Raw genomic sequence first — 16,228 nt, 5'->3', positions numbered from 1 at the left:
GGGATACTTGGACTTTGTCCACAAGGCAGGGGAGTCATCGCATCTTTTAAGAGAAGAGGTGTGATCATTTTTTAAAGGAATAATTCTAATAGCAAGATGGGGAATGTATCAAGTTTGGGTTTTCAGGAGACAGGCTGACTTGAAGGGTTCTGACTTAGAGACAATATAAGACATGGTTGGGACGACTGAGCCTCTGAAGGTGCCAGATGCCACCAAGGAGCCCAGCAGGATGAAAACTGCAAAAGTTCTAGTAGATTTGGCCACTGAAAGTCATTTGAACCTTAGGGCCATTTGGGTTCAGTTCATAAAGTCTCATTTGTTAGGAAAAGACCGTGTTGCCTGTGTGCTCAGTCATATCTGACTCTTTGCAACCCCTTGGACTGTAGCCAACCAGGCTCCCCTGTCCATGGAATTTTCCAGGCAAGAATACTGGAGTGGGTGCCATTTCTTCCTCCAGGGGATCTTTCCGACTCAGGATCGAGCCCTGCATCTCCTGCATTGGCAAGCTGATTATCACTGAGCCACCTGGGAAGCCCCTGGAGACACTGTTAGTAATGGAGAAAAAGATTTTCTGAGAAAGCGATTTTCTAGGGGGCAAGAGAAGGGACCTAATGGAGTTAAAATTTTTCCTTGGAGGAAAGAAGGAAGGATTCCAGGAAAATGAAACTAACCTGATGACTATCAAGGAAATAAATCCACATTATAGAATTATAGGACTGATCATCCATCACTGATGTTTATACTGCATGCCATGGCCAGGACCCCACCTAACATGTTTTGAAGAGCTGAATCTTTTAACAGCTTATATGGAATCCAAATTCTGAGCTAATAAACTGGGATGTTAAAACTAGTGTCCTAAGGTTTGATTTGGAGAGAGATATTTATATATGCCGTTTCTAAGGCTTTTCTTTCAACCTTTCTCAAAACCACAGTTATTTCACAATTGGGCCTCAATATTGCAGGCATCAGCTGGTGGGACCCAGGCCTCTGGTACCCCAAGCAGCCTCTCAGGGGCAGTGTGGATGTCTCCACCTGGGGCTTGAATAGTGGCATCATGATTAGCAATACCTGTGACCTTCAAATGCTCCAGTTCTTGCTGGTAGTGATGTTCAGTGAGGAGAGAATGAAGATAAAAGGATTAGTCCAGTGCTTTTCTGCAGTGCTGGGGGGCAACTCTTATACTCTGCCTATGCTGGATACTGTACACTCAATGCTATTAGTGGATCACAACCAAAGAAGTCCCTTACAGTAGTGTTAAATACAGTTCTCTGATTTAAGAAAACCTGGCATATTAAAGCATAAGCTTAAAACAGAAGGATGCCAGGATTTACAGTTATAAATATCCTTGCATAGGGACATTCATGATATCTTGAGTATAATTCCATACACTTGCCTTATTTTCAGTGCTTCAGGAATACATCTATTGCATAAGGAAGAAAGGTGCATCCATAGTTTGGAAGGTAGTAGTTTTAGCCCTAAGCAATGATTGACACTTCAGTGCACACATTAGTAACTATGGTGATAAAGTCCATTGACTAGGAGGATAACTGGGTTTCCATGGCCCCTTCCAAAGCCTCAGAGTTGCAGTTGATCGTGGTTTTATCCTTCGTTTTCACGTCTTGTCGTCTTCATCACTGTGAAGCTGATGGAATATTATATTTAACCCATTCTGCAAAATCAAGTGATCATTAAGTCAAGTAGGGTTTAGTTTGTGGTTTTATTCCACTCAAGGACCACTGATTGACATTTTCGTTGTGAAACGGTATTTCAGAGTATTGATTCAGGAGCTCTATAAGAATGGTTGTTTTTATTGGCCACTGGAACTATTCGCTCGTTTCCTACTTCTTGCAACGATGCATCTCTGGGTGCTATTTGAAATGAGAAGGGAGCTAGTGGGATGCAGGGGTGAAGAGGAAGGGTCATGTAGAGGAGCCAGAGGATCCAGTGTAACTCATAGTGGGTCACAGCTGTGTTTATTTCAGCAGCTTCTGCTGCTGAAATTTGAAATACAAATTCTAGGCTTTTTCCTGGAAGAACATTTTTCTCTAAACTATATGCAAAGAAAGCAGGTGAGGGCAGCAAAGAAAACTGTAATCCAAGATGCATTTCAGAATTGGAAAATTTAAAGGAAGTTGGGAAGAGAGAAATGTTTGCTCTGGTCTTTGTGGTATGAAGTATTATTTATCAGGTGACTGTGTCAGATTGCAACTAATGATGTCTGAAAATGAGATTGGGAAAATGGTGACAAACTGCTGCTTAGAGATTTGCAAATTGCTCCAGTGACCAAATAGGCATTGAAACATTTCCTTTATCTGTGACAGCTGAGGAGGACCTTGCTGCGCTCTTCTCTTGACCTCTAAAATAAATGATGTAGGTCATATTTTTTCTCACTCTGAGAGTTAAATTATCCTACGTGGCTACCTGTATCATCAAGGTCATTAGAGGATTGCCAAACCCCTGACTTCATGGTGAGCTGTATAATTATTGCACTTGAAAAACAAATGATGGTTCTATTAACCTAGAGAATTTACAATTTGATGAGTTTAAGGTTTATTTAATATAAGAATTCTTTTACCACTTAAATTTCATTTTTAACCACTTAGCTTGGTTTATGCTAAGATGAAATGACTAATTTGAACTTAGGTTAATTTGAAAATTTAATATAGAGTAGACTTAAATCCTCTCATGTTGGAGTGCTCCTTGTTACCTACACTGTGAGGTTAAAGTTCCTTGAGCAAAATAGTTGACATTTTTGAATCTGTGTTTCGAGCACTGTACTTAAAACAATGCATCATCCCTGACTTTTCATGCATTATTGATTATTCCCTATTCTGCTTCTTCATCTGCAAAATGGAGGTAACAACTAGACTCATCTCAAGGGCTTGAGAATTCAGTTAGGTCATTTACATAAAGCACTTACAACAGAAGTAAGACTTCAATAAGCGTAAGATACTAAAATCAGCCATTTCACTCACCAAAACAGCCATAATAAGCATTATTATAATGGACACTTTGCTTTTGCTCAGGCCTAACCGAATTATTATTGACACTTTGAATGTTCTGGTCACTCACGCAACGAGGAGCTGGCAGAGCTGAGAAACAGCACGGTTCTGTGTGGTTTCCGAGTCCAGCCCTTCCCTGCACTCACCGAGCTCAGCCAGCCTCGAGTAACCTCGTCACCATCATCTCGGCCCTTGCTCTGCTCAGACCCATTCACCTCTCTCTCATTCAAGTTTTTGCTTTTCTTATTTTTAAAAAATTATTTGTCAGATTTAGTTAGAGTTTCTGCTTTCGGAAGACAGTACCTAATGCTGTGGTTCTGAACCACAGTTGTGTCCTAGGTGGTTTCACTCATGTTACTAAAATAGTGCAGTAAAGAACTAAAACTTACCAAGCCCCAACCTCAGACCCTCTGAAACAAACTCCCCTTGGTGTAAACTCAAAAAATACTATATTAGGCCCCCTCTTTTTCCACTTCTGAATAGCAAATACCAAATATTGTGATATCAGTTTTGCAAATAAAATACTATTCAATAATTAATTTAACATGTGGAAGTTTTATAAATAGACAGTATTACAAATTCTGTGGCTAAGAATTATTTTGTGTTTCATGTATATGGAAGGGAAAAAGAATATTATGGACTGGGTTTTTGTTACACTCAATAAGCTCTGGATTATATACTATACATCCGTATTAAGACTGTTAAGTTATGTTAAATTCCTTCCACATTAGATGTTATAGAATAATTTAAAACATTACAATTAAAGACTCATTAAAAGCAAATACAGTATTTTTCCTTGGCTGCGCTTCTTCGTCTGTAGAACACTCTTCCAGAGAAAAGCCAATATTCACAAACTAATGCCTTTTCAATGAAGATATATTATGAGAGTGAGAGTGGGGTTGAGCGAAGATAAAATGCTAGACTCTATGTAGCAACGTGAAGCACTGCTTGGACAAAAGGTAGACGCCAAATGTAATCATCGGATCATATGGCTCAAGGGCAATAAAGGTGGGAATTCCTGAATTGTTGGCCAGGCTTATGGAAATACAAATTTCTTTCTTTCTTTCTTTTCTTTTATTTTTTTTAAAGGAGTACATAACAGGGTTTAAACACAGGTAGTTTTGCAAGTGATAAAAAAATAAAAGTATTAAGTTCATGGAATGTTGCAAAAAATAGCCATGGTTGACATAGAGAAAGGTACTTTTCTGAATTTCAAGGGACAAAAGCTCCCTTTGTTTTATTCCACCCTCAGGAAATACTTTAAGACTTAGTCTCAGGACAGGGTGCAGCATCAGGTAAGTTTGGCTGTTGTGGTCACATGTCCCCAGCAAGTCACCCCTTCATTCAGAACAGTGGATGTAATGGACAAACAGCCTCCCATTGTCAGGACGTCATTGCAATTGAAAAAAAAAAATGATGATGACTTTACAATAAGATTTCGCTTTGTAAAGCTTTGCTTTTGGCAGATCCAAGCGAAAAACCATCATTCTTTTTATTTATTATGGTTCCAGGTGTTCAGCCTTTTCATCTCCTTAGAATCAGTCTTGATTCCTTTAAAGGTCCTTATTAGTCTTTCTCCTCCTCTCTATCCCTGTGACCTCTGACCTGACGCAGGTCAACCCTGCCCAACCTGTCTCCAGGTGCGGACGGCTCCTCTTCCACTCTGACGCTCGCACAGCCAGGGGGTGGTCTACTTAGGGCAGATCTGGGGCTGTCACCCCCTGCTGGAGCCCTGCAATGACCCCCACCCTGACCCTGACCCTGACCTTGACCCCCAGGACCAGCAGACAGGACACGCACAGATGAGGGCACACACAGACCACACTCCCTGTGCACGGAGCCGCCACCTGCATCCTCTGTCTGCCAAGACCTGTGACTCCCAATGCTAGGTGTGTCCACTCTGCCCATCCTCCCTTCCGCTCCGGCTTCCCCTTCTTGTCCTTCTCTTTTCCTGACCCTTTTTTTCCTTTGTAGAGGGTCACCTCTTCCAGATGTAGGCTTGGAGGCCCTTGACCGTTTACCATCCTCCACGTTGTTTTGTCATTATTAGTATATCTGCCTCCCTCCATGGATTAACTTAGGAGATGAGAACAATGTCACACTGCTCTAGCCAAACCAAAAGTGATGAAAACATCTGGTTAAACTGTTCCTTTAAAAATATTTCACTTGGCCAGAATCAAGGTCCACAGCCTTCAATTTCTGCAAGGAAGCCAGTTCAGTATAGAAACTGGCAAGTTCAGGTGGTTTAGATGTGCGTCGGTGTCGGTGTTTTAAAGTGTTTCTTCATTGGTTCTGATAGTTTTTCAGCACTTTTTTTTCCAATTAACCAGTTCTGTTTGTGATGTGTGTTTTAATTTGCAGCTCGATTTGAAGAATGTACAGGGCCCTGCAAAGGAAGTGGCTACCCAGAAACAGGACATCTGATATATTTGCTGTTGTTGTGAAATTTGTAAAACTCTCATTCTGAGAGAATTTCTTTTAAATTAAGGTTTTACAATAGGACAAATCCAATAAATGGTTTAATTACGGCTGTTTTCAAATACCAATATTTTAAATCACATTTTTGTGTGCCTTACAAAATGTGGCCAAGTCATACTATTCTAATGAAAATAAGTGAATCCTACCTTACTTTTCTCTGAATACAACTGCACATGACATAAGGTGTTAGTTGTGTTTTTAAAATTTTGTCAATAGTTTCTATTCTAGGGAGCATCACATTTTAGATATGTTTTCATTATAATTAGTTTAGGGAGAAGATTAGTTCCTATATTCTTTTTTTAATGTAGCCAACACAAATCTATCAAAAAATATCTCTTGTTATATTTTTAGAATGATTAAAATCAAAGATATTGTCTTCTAATACCCATAAAGTCCAAACTGAAGTATTGCAAATCTATTATTTGTCTTTTCTTTGTTTTGTTTTTTGATTGAAGTATAGTTGACATACAATATTATTTTAGTTTCAGGTGTACAATATAGTGATTTATTATTTGTCTTAATACATCAGCAATATGCATATTCTTCTATGTCTTTATAAATTGCCCTGTTTCTCATTTCTCAAAGATGACCCATTGAGAAGCCTGTAGAGGGGTCTTTAAGAGATGCTCAGTTCAGTTCAGTTCAGTCACTCAGTCGTGTCCGACTCTTTGCGACCCCATGAATTGCAGCACGCCAGGCCTCTCTGTCCATCACCAACTCCCGGAGTCTACCCAAACCCATGTCCATCGAGTTGGTGATGCCATCCAACCATCTCATCCTCTGTCGTCCCCTTCTCCTCCTGCCCCCAATCCTACCCAGCATTAGGGTCTTTTCCAATGAGTCAAGTCTTTGCATGAGGTGGCCAAAGTATTGGAGTTTCAGCTTCAACATCAGTCCTTCCAATGAACACCCAGGATTGATCTCTTTTAGGATGGATTGATTGGATCTCCTTGCAGTCCAAGGGACTCTCAAGAGTCTTCTCCAACACCACAGTTCAAAAGCATCAATTCTGTGGCACTCAGCTTTCTTCACCGTCCAACTCTCACATCCATACATGACCACTGGAAAAACCATAGCCTTGACTAGATGGATTTTTGTTGGCAAAGTAATGTCTCTGCTTTTAAATATGCTATCTAGGTTGGCCATAACCTTCCTTCCAAGGAGTAAGCATCTTTTAATTTCATGGCTGCAATCACCATCAGCAGTGATTTTGGAGCCCCCCCCCCCAAAATAAAAGTCTGACACTGTTTCCCCATCTATTTCCCATGAAGGGATGGGACCAGATGCCATGATCTTAGTTTTCTGAACGTTGAGCTTTAAGCCAACTTTTTCACTCTCCTCTTTCACTTTCATCAAGAGGCTCTTTAGTTCTTCTTCACTTTCTGCCATAAGGGTGGTGTCATCCGCATATCTGAGGTTATTGATATTTCTCCTGGCAATCTTGATTCCAGCTTGTGTTTCTTCCAGCCCAGCATTTCTCATGATGTACTCTGTATATAAGTTAAATAAGCAGGGTGACAATATGTAGCCTTGACGTACTCCTTTTCCTATTTGGAACCAGTCTGTTGTTCCATGTCCAGTTCTAACTGTTGCTTCCTGACCTGCATACAGGTTTCTCAAGAGGCAGGTCAGATGGTCTGGTATTCCCATCTCTTTCAGAATTTTCCACAGTTTATTGTGATCCACACTGAGATGCTCCGTCAATTATTTTAGGAAACTGCGGTAACGACTTTTTTTGCTCAGTATGATATATTTAATATTTTCCAAAAAATAAAATCACACATAGAATGATATATACCAATAGCAACTTTGTAATTTAAGCAGTTCCTTCCTAATAAAAAGGAAACATAAGTGTAAATTTTTCATATATTTCTTTCTTGCTTTTGAAAAAGTTAATCTTAGTTTTTCTGAAAATAATTGTTGCAAGCGATGAAAATGTTACATTCATATAAAATGTTTTCCCACTTTGCTCAGAATTATAATTTTTGTACCTGAAAATTTTTATAAATGTGGAAAGTTGTTATTTGATCTTTATGTTTCTGACTTCTGACTCTATTCCTTTACAAATCTTCTGATTTTGTGACTCTGTGTAAGCTGTTTCTTTGCCTTTTTCTTCCTTTACTCTTGCTAAGTTTATTGCACTAGAGATGATTACAGTGCCACTGTTGTTTACAGGGAAAATGTTGCAGTTGTCAGTTTCCTTCTGCCCCTCAGCTCAACAACAAAGAGAAGTTTCCACTGCCTACAGAATGGCTGAGAGGTTTCAGGTTATTCTGACTTCACTGTTTCTTGGTGTCTTGGCTCCAAATGAACTGAATTGGTCAGCATTTCTCCAGTGATTTCTTGCTCTTTTCTGTCTCTCTGCCTTTGCTCAATCTATTTTTTCTACCCAATGTAATTTTCTCTGTTTTGAGTCCATTTAAATCCTATCCACATCAGTTTTCTTGACCACATAGGTGGCGACTTTCTTGATCCTTGCATCCTGGGGTGTCCTAAATAACTAATTGTTCACCTCGATTTTGATGGTTAAGTTCTAAGGCCATCTCCTAGATCATTAGAATTCACTGTGTGTCCATCAGTCTTTAGTCAAGTTTAAATACAGAAGCTAACCTTGCCTGTTTCTTCATACTGAATTTATTTACCACTTTTATCAGTGTTTGATAAGTATGTATAGGGCAGACATACTTGGCCAAGATATAGATGGTAGAATTGCCTCCATAGAATAATAGAAATACCAGTATTTCTTCAAATACCTCTGAAGGCTTCGTATTTTCCTAAGAGTGTTTAAATTAAGTACAGTTTGAAAAGGTGAAGTGCTTTTAATTGTGCAGCTGTTCTTTAAAATATGCCTACAGGTTTTAATGTCAAAGTATTTTTTAGATAAAGCACAGCCAATAAGAGAAATGAAAATTTGTAAAAGTAAATTTCTCCTCCTGCAGGATTCCATGGCCCCTTTAAAAAGTAAGGGGGTATTTTCAAAGCAATTATCATTTCTAATTTTTAACACAAAAAGAGCTGTCAGACTTTATGCCTTAATTACTTCAATTTGAGAGCTAATTTGTTATATTGTTACAATGTTGACAGGCTCAAATTCCCTGAAATAAATGATCAAAATAAGAAGCCTACAATAAGGTAAAAAATGTATTCTTTTTTAATATTGCTGTTCTACTAAAAAAAAAATAAAGATTATTGTGGAGAAAGTTAAAGAAAGGAATGGCAAACTATTAAAATGTGGTGTTACATTTGCAGAAATTATTTTGCAGTGAGTATTCGACAAATGTTAATTGCATAAAACGTTTGGTTAATTTACCTTGGAATTTTGGTAAAATGAGGCAGCATTAAACATTGCAAAATTAAATTTGATAGAATGCCACTCCAAAGTGTAGTTGTATTTTCTTTTTAGAATGAGTTATTGGGTGGTTCAAAAAAGAAGCATATTACTGGCCACTGTAAATCTGGATATTATTAGCTTTACTTTCATTAAAGCAGAAGTGTTAAACTCTGTACAAACTATGAAATGGAAAGAATGCTTTGTATATATTGAGAAATTCTGAAAATTTTAATATTTTAGAAAACATCTTGTTATAATTGAAATCTAAAAGATATTTGTTCTAAGGCAAGAATCAAAAAACATACAAATTCACTCATCCATAACACATTTCTGGGGGTTTTCTCTTTGCTGGACACTGTGATAGACACTTGGGATGAAGAGATGAATTATAACCGTCATTCCTCAGAAATGTGAAATACAGGGCATGTAAGAGACTTGTAACCAAACAAATGCAATAGAAATAATAATGTCATGTAGATGGTGGTGTGGAATGTAATACAATCACTAGGATAATGATGCTATTACTCATGGCCTGTGGGGGTAGTTCCAAAGTATTTATTTTATATCCTATAATATAGTCATATATATGTGTTTCTCTATAATTGCAAAAATATGAGAATCTATGTGAATGTGTATGTGTGCATGGGTGTGTCTAAATACACATATTTGTGTTTTTTAATCATTTTATGAATATAACACCATTACCACCTGTTTAATACTTTTCCCCAGCCCAAAGCACTTCTTGATATTAGATTAAGTAGATAAGAAAGTACATCAACTTTGTAGGCAATAGATACATTGTTTTAGTCAATTCCTAATGTCGCACATGACCATAAATGGGTATGATAATGGCCTTGAAAGCATCAAGGTACCTTCATATGATATCTAAATTAAAACCAGGGCATGAGGACTTTCCTGGTAGTCCTGTGGTTAAGACTCTGCCTTGCAATGCAGGGGGCACGGGTTCCATCCTTGCTTGGGTGGCTAAGATCCCATGTGCCATGCAGTGCAGCCAAAGATTAAATAAATAAATAAATGCCTTTAAAAAAAGGCATAATTTAACCAAAAAAGGAGAATGTGACGATTGCAAATGTTCATAAAAAGAACAGAATACTTTTTTAATAGTGATCTGCACCATTACTGATGATTAAGTGTCATCTTTATCAGTTCCTTTCTTGTCAAAAGAACTGTGCTTAGAACCACATGTAATAATTTTCTGTGCTCATTCATATTCAAAAAGATGCAGACTCCCACACCAACACAATCATTCTACCTGTAAGATTCTTAAGATATTTTAAGGAAAAGCTAACTTAGTTGTTTCTTGGCTTCCACGTTAGGGACAGAGAGGTTTAAGTATCATGGTTATGTAGACCATGGGTCTGTGTGCTTGTATGCACACCCACTCAGGCATGTGTACCAACTAGGGTTTCCAACTAGGAGTGTCAGTTAGCTACTTCATTAGTGGTTTTTAGATCTGTATGTATATTCACAAAGCCACCTGATTTTTGGAAAGTATTGACCATTTCTATTGCAAAATGTGACCTTGGGAATCTGACAGATGTTGCCTATCTGACTAGGGAACCAGTGTTGAAACATTTTTAAATATCAAGGCAGAAAGCTCTAACTAAATTAATGAGAATCAGCATCAATTTGTATTGATAATGGAATTGTCCTTGTGTGTTCGTTCTTCCTTCCCCAGCCGGCATCATCCGGTGTTTGATTTTGTGTGTGTATGCCTGTGTACACATGTGTATGTATTTCAGATTTTTAAATAATATTTGTTGTTCAGTTGCTCACTTGTGCCTGACTCTTTGTGACCCCATGGACTGAAGCATGCCAGGCTTCCCTGTCCATCACCAACTCCCTGAGCTTGCTCAAACTCCTGTCCATCTAGTTGGTGATGCCATCCAACCATCTCGTCTTCTGCTGTCCCCTTCTCCTCCTGCCTTCAATCTTTCCCAGCATCAGGGTCTTCTCTAATGAGTCAGCTCTTCTCATCAGGTGGCCAAAGTATGGGGGCTTCAGCTTCAGCATCAGTCCTTCCAATTAATATTCAGAGTTGATTTCCTTTAGGACTGACTGGCTTGATCTCCTTGGAGTCCAAGGGACTCAAGAATCTTCTCCAACACCACAGTTCAAAAGCATCAATTCTTCAGCACTGATCCTTCTTCATGGTGCAACTCTCACATCCATACATAACTACTGGAAAAAATCATAGCTTTGACTATATGGACCTCTGTTGGCAAAGTAATGTCTCTACTTTTTCAAATTCTGTCTAGTTTGTCATAGCTTTTCTTCCAAGGAGCTAGCATCTTTTAATTTCATGGCTGCAGTCACCATCTACAGTGATTTTGGAGCCTAAGACAATAATGTCTATCACTCTTTCCATTGTTTCCCCATGTATTTGCCATGAAGTAATGGGATCAGATGCTTGGATTTAGTAGGAAATGAAGTAAAGTTTGTATTCATCAGCTGGAATGAATAATATTTAAAAAAGCCAAAAACATCCCTTGAGGTGAATTATAGCTAAGATAAAGAGCTTAAGAATGTTTAATTTATCCCATGATCCTGGAATCTCCTGCAATTTAAGTCTTTCACTAACCTGATAATAGTTTATTTAAGACAGAATATAAACAGATGCAAATTATCATTTTTATATGAACATGTTTAATGGTTCGGCAACCATAGAACTTCTTAATAAAATCTGAATCAAAAATTTTTTTCCTAATAGCTGTCCAGGGCAAGTGGACAGGGATTCAGGGTTCACAGCAATGTTTGGGCATTTGCTTGATCAGCCAGGACAAAGTCTGATTCTTACCTTTTACCAAACTCAGCTCCCAAATTGTAGTTCTTCCTGGTTTAAAATTCAGACCTTCCCCTCCATCTCTTTGATCAGTCTTAAGCTGCATCTCCAAACTCCTCAGCCAGGACTTGAGACCACTTTTGAGGAAATCGCATCCCCTCTTCGAATTCCAGCCACACTTTTTAAGAAACCCACCTCCTTTGTAACCGGGATTTCCATATTGCCTCCATTGACATGCTGTCATATTTCCAAAGGAGCTGCCTTCTGCCAGCTCCCAGAGAATTCTCTCCACGCTTTATTTCATTGATTTCTCTCACATTCATCTCACCTGGTTCTGCTTTAACCCCTTACAAATGTATATGTTTTTCATGACACATAAAAGGCAATTCCCTCTTAGTTGTGTCTTTCTATATCTGATCCAGTCTTCAGAACCCATGCCCCAGGCATGCTTTCCAGAACTTTCCCCCATCTCTCTCCACCATGTTTGATAGTCTCTAAATCAATGAAATATTTATTTCCAATACACTACATGCAGACCTCAGTGATAAGTGTTTTCTGTTTTATAGAGACCACTCCAATAAAGTGGTCTCTATAGTGCAGACTCAGCTTTTTAAGAGAAGGAGCCATGCCTTTTTCCTCTTTTAATTCCCAGTAGAGCACAGAAACCTCATCAGGTAGTCAGCGAATGCTCATGTACTGAGTAGATTATAAAGATCATTATGAAGCTTTAAATCAGTGGTTTTCAATCAGGAACACCAGAGGATGTTCGATAATGTCTGAAGACATTTCTGGTTGTCCCAATTAGGAAAAAGGTCCTATGGCATCTTACCAACAGAAGCCAGGGATGCTACTAAACATCCTATAGTGCATGGGACAGCCCCACAACAAAGAATTATCCCCACCTTTCAGTGTAAGCAGTGCTGAAGTTAAGAAATCCTACTGAAGTAGATGTTCCATCTGACTGCAAATAATCAAGGATTTCATGTATTTCCTCAAAAGAAAGAACCTCTAGGGATTCAGTCACGGGACACAATTATATGCAATTCACCTTTTTCTTTCCACTATTTATGGAAGATCAAACAAGTACTCCAGAGATATCCCAAGGTGATTTGGAAACTTAGTTCTTAAAAACCTCATATGGCTACCATGCAATAAAATTAGATAAACTGAATCTACATTATATTTATCGAAGCATAATAGGAATCACCTTCATCTTTTGACAGCAGCTTTATTCTTCCTAAACTTACTCTTTGATCTTTGTTTTTCAGTGATTTTTATCCTTTTTTTTATTTCATTGAAATATAATTGACATGCAATATTATATTAGTTTTGGTGTGTAACATAGTGATTTAGGATATCTTAATATGTTACAAGTTGACCACCACAATAAGTTTAATTACCATTTGTCACCATGCAGAATTATTACAATATTATTGACTGTGTTCCTTATGTTGTACATTACATCCTTGTTACTTATTTACCTTACAGTTGGAAGTTTGTACCTCTTAATCCCCTTCACCCATTTTACCTGTCCACCCATCACCTGATCCCACTGCAAGCAACTAGAAGTTTGATCTCTGTGTCTGTGAGTCTGTTTTTTTTTGTTTTGTTTGTTACCCTGTTTTGATTTTTAGATTCCTCACGTAAGTGAAATCATACAGTATTTGTCTTTGTCTGACTTATTTCACTTAGCCCTCAAGGTTCATTCATGTTGCTGCACATGGCATGACTTCCTTCTTTTTTATGGCTGAATAATATTCCATGTGAATATATACCACACCTTCTTTATCTGTTCATTATCAATGGACAGTTGGTTTGCTTACATATCTTGGTTATAATAAATAATGCTGTGATGAACTCAGAAATACATATATCTTTTCAAATTAGTGTGTTCATTTTCTTCATATACATATCCAGAATGGAATTGCTGGATCACACGTTAGGCTACAAAAAGTCTCAATAAATTTAAGAATATTGAAGTTATATCTTTTAATATCTATCTTTTCCAACAACAAAGGTATGAAACTAGAAATCAATTATAAGAAAACTGGAAAAAAAATCATGTGGGGACTAAACAACATGCTTACTAAACACCAATGCGTCACTGAAGAAATAAAAGATAAAATAAAAATACCTGGAGAAAAATGAAAACAGAAACAAAATTTTCCAAAATCTAATGGATACTGCAAAAGCAGTTCTAAGAGGGAAGTTCATAGCAATACAGACCTACAAGAAAAGTCTCAAATAGACAATCTAACTTTATATTTAAAGGAATTAGAAAAAGAAAGTGTAAGGTTAGTAGAAAGGAGGAAATAATAAAAACCAGAGCAATAGAGAAATAGAGGCTGAAAAATTAATACAAAAGATCAATGAAACTAAAAGCTTGTTCTTTGAAAAGAGAAACAAAATCGAAAAACCTTTAGCCGGACTCATCTAGAAAAAAAGAGGACTCAAAACAATAAAATCAAATATAAAAGAGGAGACATTATAATCAATACCACAGAAATAGAAAGGATCATAAGAGACTACTATGAAAAATTACATGCCAACAAATTAAACAATCTAGAGGAAATGGAGAAGTTCCTACACATACATGCAATCTTCTAAGACTGAAGAAAATCTGAAGAGACTGGTTAATAATAATGAAATTAAAACAGTGATCAAAAAATTCTCAACAAATGAAAATCCTGGTCCACATGGTTTTCCAGGTCATTCTCAGTTCAATTCAATTCAGTCACTCAGTCATGTCTGACTCTTCGTGACCCCTGAATTGCAGCATGCCAGGCCTCCCTGTCCATCACCAACTCCCGGAGTTTACCCAAAACCATGTCCATTGAGTTAGTGATGCCATCCAACCATCTAGTCCTCTGTCGTCCCCTTCTCCTTCTGCCCCCAATCCTTCCCAGCATTAGGGTCTTTTCAAATGAGTCAGCTCTTCGCATGAGGTGGCCAAAGTACTGGAGTTTCAGCTTCAACATAAGTCCTTCCATCGAACACCCAGGACTGATCTCCTTTAGGATGGACTGGCTGGATCTCCTTGCAGTCCAAGGGACTTTCAAGAGTCTTCTCCAACACCACAGTTCAAAAACATCAATTCTTCACCGCTCAGCATTCTTCACAGTCCAACTCTTACATCCATACTTGACTACTGGAAAAACCATAGCCTTGACTAGACGGACCTTTGTTGGCAGAGTAATGTCTCTGCTTTTTAATATGCTATCTAGGTTGGTCGTAACTTTCCTTCCAAGGAGTAAGTGTCTTTTAATTTCATGGCTGCAGTCACCATCTGCAGTGATTTTGGAGCCCAAAAAATAAAGTCTGACACTGTTTCCCCATCTATTTGCCATGAAGTTATGGGACTGGATGCCATGATCTTAGTTTTCTGAATGTTGAGCTTTAAACCAACTTTTTCACTCTCCTCTTTCACTTTCATCAAGAGGCTTTTTAGTTCCTCTTCACTTTTTGCCATAAGGGTGGTGTCATCTGCGTATCTGAGGTTATTGATATTTCTCCCAGCAATCTTGATTCCAGCTTGTGCTTCATTCACCTCGATATTTCACATGTTGTATTCTGTGTATAAGTTAAGTAAAGAGGGTGACAATATACAGCCTTGACATATTCCTTTCCTGATTTGGAACCAGTCTGTTGTTCTATGTCCAGTTCTAACTGTTACTTCTTGACCAGCATACAGATTTCTCAAGAGACAGGTCAGGTGGTCTGGTATTCCCATCTCTTTCAGAATTTTCCACAGTTTATTGTGATCCACATAGTCAAAGGCTTTGGCATAATCAATAAAGCAGAAATAGATGTTTTTCTGGAACTCTCTCGCTTTTTCAATGATCCAGCAGATGTTGGCAATTTGATCTCTCATTCCTCTGCCTTTTCTAAAACCAGCTTGAACGTCTGGAAGTTCACATTTCACCAGGTCATTCTACCAAACCTTAAAAGAAGAGTTGACATCTGTCATCAAATTAATCCAAAAAATTGAAGAGGAAGAAATATCTCCAAACTCATTTTATGAATCTAACATTACCCTGATGCCAAAGTCAGACAAAGACATTACAGTAAAGAAAATTATAGGTCAATATCCCTAAGAAACCTAAATATGAAATTCCTCTGCAAAATATTAACAAATGGAATTCAATAATCCATTTAAAAAACCATACACTATGATCAAGTAGGGTTCATTTCAGGGATACAAGAATGTTTTACCCTTTCTTACTCATATTATTTCCTACAGTAAGGTTTTTTTTTTTTTGGTCAACATATTTTTTATTGAAGTAGAACTGATTTATTATATTAGTTTCAGATATGTAACATGGTGATTTGACATTTTTATACATTACAAAAAGATCCCCATAAGTGTAGTTGTCTCCTGTCACCATACAAAGTTGTAACAATATTATTAACTATATTTACTAGACTGTACATCACATCCCTGTGACATTTATTTTATACATGGAAGTTTGTACCTGTTAATGCCCTTCCCTTATTTTGCCCATCATACATTCCCCAAAACATTTTTTATGTTTAAATTTTAATTACAACCAAGTTTCAATGCATTCAAAATTTCTACTTTTTTTCAATTTTGCATATCAGTGCATATTTTATATA

At 37.7% G+C, this 16,228-nt stretch overlaps 1 protein-coding gene and 1 long non-coding RNA gene across 6 annotated transcripts in view; both read left to right on the top strand.

The window, feature by feature from the left end:
- Positions 1-16,228, top strand: part of KCNQ5 (potassium voltage-gated channel subfamily Q member 5) — a 600,369-nt gene that overhangs the window by 72,295 nt on the left and 511,846 nt on the right. The window lies entirely within an intron of this gene.
- LOC145521810 (uncharacterized) overlaps positions 1-16,228 on the top strand; it is a 33,453-nt gene that overhangs the window by 10,405 nt on the left and 6,820 nt on the right. Inside the window, exons 2-3 of the long non-coding RNA XR_014065709.1 lie at positions 8,565-8,612; positions 13,103-13,199. This is a non-coding gene — a long non-coding RNA (uncharacterized LOC145521810). The remainder of the gene's footprint in view (positions 1-8,564; positions 8,613-13,102; positions 13,200-16,228) is intronic.

Source organism: Giraffa tippelskirchi, chromosome 9, assembly GCF_054371585.1.
Source record: "Giraffa tippelskirchi isolate mGirTip1 chromosome 9, T2T-mGirTip1v1.2.pri, whole genome shotgun sequence".
Classification (NCBI taxonomy): domain Eukaryota; kingdom Metazoa; phylum Chordata; class Mammalia; order Artiodactyla; family Giraffidae; genus Giraffa; species Giraffa tippelskirchi.
The sequence above is the reverse complement of the archived record's forward strand: the minus strand, read 5'-3'. Positions and strand labels throughout refer to the sequence as shown.